Source organism: Triturus cristatus, chromosome 9 (genome assembly GCF_964204655.1).
Source record: "Triturus cristatus chromosome 9, aTriCri1.1, whole genome shotgun sequence".
Taxonomy (NCBI): Eukaryota; Metazoa; Chordata; class Amphibia; order Caudata; family Salamandridae; genus Triturus; species Triturus cristatus.
Window position 1 is genome coordinate 306,895,819 of NC_140592.1, and position 5,032 is coordinate 306,900,850.

The window sequence follows — 5,032 nt, forward strand, 5'->3', positions numbered from 1 at the left end:
GTCCATATCCAATTATAAAAAAAATCATCATTTCAAAAACACAGGATTAATAAATATAGATCAAATTGCATGTTTAAAACGTTCAGACCGAATAGAAATACATTTCATCACACAACTATTTCTTTTCCCGACATCATCATAAAAGAAAATCTAGTGACATCATTAATAGTTTCCAGCCCATACTCTCTTAAATGTCTTTTCCGTATATCTAGTAATTTAGGACAAATGCAGAGAACATGTTAGATTTTCTCTTTCTTTAAGTGACACGGACGGCATAGCAGAAACTGATTGTTTTGTTCCTTGCACCCTCAAATTGAATGAGTAAAATATATAATAGATGAAACCTTCAAAAAATTTGCATCATAAAAGGGTTAATTGATAAACCTAAATAATCCTACTTTAAATTTTTATAGGAATGAATAAAATAGCAACAGTTTTTTTGCCCCAAACATTTCTCCATATCAGCTTCAAATTGAGATTAAGAAATCGCTTGAATAATTAACTTTTTATGCTGCAACCTCTTCATATTAGCAAGAACAGTTAACGAGGAGATAATAATAATAATCCACATTTGTAAAGCACGAACAATCACCCGTTAGGGTCTCTAGGCGCTGGGGGCCGTCAGGAAGATTAAGCAAGCTATTGCCCAGAATCACATGGTGCAGGGCTAATTTGCCGCCGGCATCGGGAATTGAACCATGATCCCCAGATTCTGAAGTCAGTTGCTCTGGCTGCAGCGCCACACCTCTTCCCTAAGAGAAATTATAATTTGTCAACAAGGCATTTACACATTGTGGTTTGAAAATAAATATTTCGACTAGTGTTGGAGGATAATTCAGACCAAATGAAATGTTCTACAGAATTCTCTTTTATAGACACACAATCACAGTTGTAATTAAGCACGTTCATATTGCTCATAGACAAAATAGACAGTAATCCTAATTGCAATCTCATATTCATTGGCCCCCACTCCACGAGTTAGAATAGCAATTAGTGCCCAGACACTTTAGGTACCTGTCTCGGCCCAGTTGAGAAGGCTAAAAGTCATGTGGTAATCCTACATATTTAATTTACACTCAATGACCAGGCTAACCGCTAGGCCTGGGCTAAAATTCCGTTCCGCTCGCGGAAATTGCGATAATTTGACATTATCGCGTTCCGCGGAGAGCGCGAAAATGTCAAAATTTCCGCAATCCGCATTTCACCGGAATTTTTTTGCTTGCTCGCGCTGTAAAATAATACATTCTCGCGTGTGCTTGGGTATCAGTAACTACCTGGAAATGAGGTCCACTTTGCTCATGCCTTAAAACACCTCTGATCTCAACTTCAAAAGAACATACTCTGACACGATCAAGAGTAGGCTGTTTTCCAGGGGACCAACTTGCTCAGGGCTATGTAGGGTTTTCTCGCACTCAGCATTATGCACTTACAAGGTAAGAGACAGAGGGGCATATGTACAACAGAATGACACAGCGTGGCTGTAAGAAAAGCTTGCTAACCCCACGCTCCGCCATTCTGAAAACGCAGGGGTGCACTGTATTTACAAAGATAAATTAAGCTGCCTAGCGCCACCGCAGGTACCCTAGTGCAAGGGTACCTGCATTGGAGGGAAATTATTGTTTATGTGCAGGAAGGTGTCCCTTCCTGCACATAAACAGTCGCAAATGGCGATTTGTTATTCCTATGTGTGCTGCACAATGCAGCAAACTAGATACAGCAAAAACGAGGAGAAATTAAGCATTTCTCCTTGTTTTGCCATGATAACGCCAGGATTTCCCTGGTCTTAATGTTGGGGCTGCCCCATATTTACTCCACCCTTGTAAATATGGAGCAGCATCAAAATCAATGGGTGTTGCAGTGGAACGTCCACTGCAAAACCCACTGCCCACAATTTCAGGCTAAGTCTAGCGTGAAATGGTGCCTTATTTACAAGGCACATGAGCGTTGTAAAAAGTGACATTTATGTTGTGATAGGGGATTGTAAATATATGCCCCAGAACTATGACTCAAATATAGATAGCACGGGGCGTGGCCAACGCGTCAAGATGGCGGTCGCACTTTGATTGTGCTCCGGACCCCTACGTCATCCGCGCTGGAATCCACAGACATCAATGCCACTGTTGCATGCCACGGCCTCCTAAGTGTCCCTGCGGGAGTGCGGGGTCCCTGGTGAACTGCTTCCCGAGTGGAACGGTCTGCGGTCAGCTGAACTCGCCGGCCTTTGACATCCCAACATGGCGGCGCCCGGCTTCGAGCTCCCCTGCCGCCCTCCCTGTCGCGGGACTGGCGGCCCCCGCAATGCACCACCATTGACGTGCACCCTGCTTTCGGCGGCTGACTCATCAGCCACGCTGCACACCGCGTGACATACATGAACAACCGCCCATCCCCCCCTACCTGGCCGTGCGCCGTCGCTCATCGTCCGGCCTGCGGGGCGGGAGTGTGATGCTGAATCATCCCTCCAGCGGAGTGGTGACGGCCGAAGAGTCGGGCGGCGGGGAGAGTTGGCGTAACTGCAAGGCCCGCTAGATGCTGACCGGCACGGCGTGGGCCTGACCCCGGCCTGGCCGTATGATTGCTGCTGAAGATGGCCCGAGCCCGGGTGCACGATGCTTCAACTGCCTGGGTCCGGATCCGCTTAGCGGATCCTCTTTGTCTGGCTGTCTGGTGTTCCCGGGGCCTGGGAGAGTTAGACCCCCCCCGGCAGCTGCTGTCCCGCCGATGACCCGCGCCCTGGTCTCTGGCACGCCTGGAGGTTCTTGGCGTAAGTGGACGCTGCGGAGACGGCCTGCGGAGCCTCCTGTTTCCTGCTCCAGGCCTGGTGGTTGTTGTCTGCATCGGTGCGGTGAGTGAGTTCTGGCTGTTGGGGATGGGATTTGGTGGGGTTCCAGACCCGTGAGCCCCTGCTCCTCCCCCGCATGATCGTATCCAGCAGCAGATGCCTGGCCTGACCCCTCCTGGTGCGCGGACCCCCTACTTCTACCTGGCTCCCCTGCACTTGCAACATCGCTGCACAGATAACCACGGCGCCGGCGCCCTGAGTGACTAGGACCGCTGTGGGCACCTGCCTCCTGCCCACCAAGCCCACCTTGGCATACCCGGGGCCCCCCGCTCCACACCTTGACCCGGGTGCGCGCCTGGGTTGGGATCCCCGCCTGAATTCGGCCGCACGGGTCAAGCAGCGCGAGGTGCCTCGGAGGGTTGTAGTCTCCGTCCTACATCGGCCGCACTCATCGGGCGACAGGACCTCCTTTAATGACCTCCCTTGGCCCTCCCGCTGCTTGGTGCCCTGGCCAGGTGGGCCATCCAGGTCTGCTCCTTGACTATTTGGCTCCATCCTCACCTCTGGACCGTTGCCCCCGGGGGCTGCCACCATCCCTCGGACGGGCCGCGGAGGTCAGGCGAGTGTGGCCACATTCATTAAACAGCGGGTACCCACAACCTGGGCCCTCCTCCCCTCCATCCCTCTCCGGCCAGGCGGTGCCCGCTCCCGACAGATCCGGGGGTCCCCTCATTGGTTCGGCCATCGGTTCGGGCGGCAGGGGGTGAGATCCACGTCCCCAAGTGTCGGCGTCCCCTGGGGCCTGAGATCTCCTGCCGGGGTTTGTTCGGCGCCCGAGCCTGTGTATCGACGACTTGGGTGCTCGTGCCTCCCCCATCCCATAGCGGGGGCCAACTGCCTACGAATCTTTCATCTACCTTTGAGGGTCATCCGGATCCAATCCTTGTGGCGAAAAATGGGCAGGGACCGTGCCCCGAAAACACCGGCACCGCAAACTCAAACTAAAATGGATCAATACACTACTGCTGACCGAAGCCCGGTGAGGGGGGTGTCCGGTGGCCCCTTCCTGGCTGGGGGGAACCTCTCGACTATCCTGCAGGCGATTGGCACCTCTCAGGCCTCCATGGATAGCAAGATCGGCGAGGTGCGGGTTGAAGTGGCCCTTATCCCCCAGGACCTCCGCAATGCTACGGCGCGATTGTCGGAAGCAGAGTCGTGTCTCTCCACTGCTGAAGACAACCTGAGCCAGTTGGAAACGGAGGTGGCCTGCCTGCAAACTCAGACCTCGGAGCTGCACCGCTGGGTGGAAGACGCAGAGAATCGCTTGAGGCGGAACAACCTGCGCCTCATAGATTTTCCTAAGAATGTTGAACAAGGGCAAGCGGACACCTTCGTTAAGACATGGGTCAGATCGTGGATACCCAAAGAGCGCACACTGCTCTCTGGTGGCTAAGCCTCCCACTGTCCCCTCCTCGTCCTGTTATAATCCAGATCCTCAACTTCCGAGACAGAGACGCTATCCTGAGAGAAGCTCAAACCCACGGTCCCTTAAAATATCAGAACAGTGCCATAATGATCTTCCCAGATTACACGAGGGGCGTTCAGGCCCAGCGTCGCACATACGCAGATGTTAAACAAAACCTTCGTAACTTGGGCTTGCGCTATGGGCTCCTCTTCCCGGCGCGCCTCAGAGTTATCTTTCAGGACAAGGCAATCTTTTTCAACATGCCGCAGGCGGCTTGGAGATGGCTCACGGAGGAGCGGCCTCTGTGAGTCCAATCTACCTCCCCCCCTCCCCTGTCGGGCCCTTCCCGACCGCCTCCTTCTCCTCCCAAACAGCAGCGGAGGCACAACCGGCGTGGAGACCACTCATGATCACCTAGGGCTGACTCCCAGATACTGATCTCCTCTGAAGTCCCTCTGAACTTGGAAGACCACGGCCGGGTCAGTCCTGTGATCAATCTGACCCACAAGAAGGATCCTACTTCGACGTTGCGCCCCGCTCTCTCTGACTCAGATCTGTCTCAGAGCCTGGTGCTCCGGGAGTCTGGGGATGACGCTGGACTCTGATCGGGAGGCCCCATAGTAGTGGAGCTGATTCAAAACTAATGGGGCTTGTGGCAGTGATATTCAATTGTTGACATTGTGTTATCCGACTGTATGGAGGGGTCCATCGCCATCGCCACGACTTGCCCTGCTAACCGTTTTAGGATAGCTTCCTGTTTTTGTTCTGGGCGACAGATGCTTCGG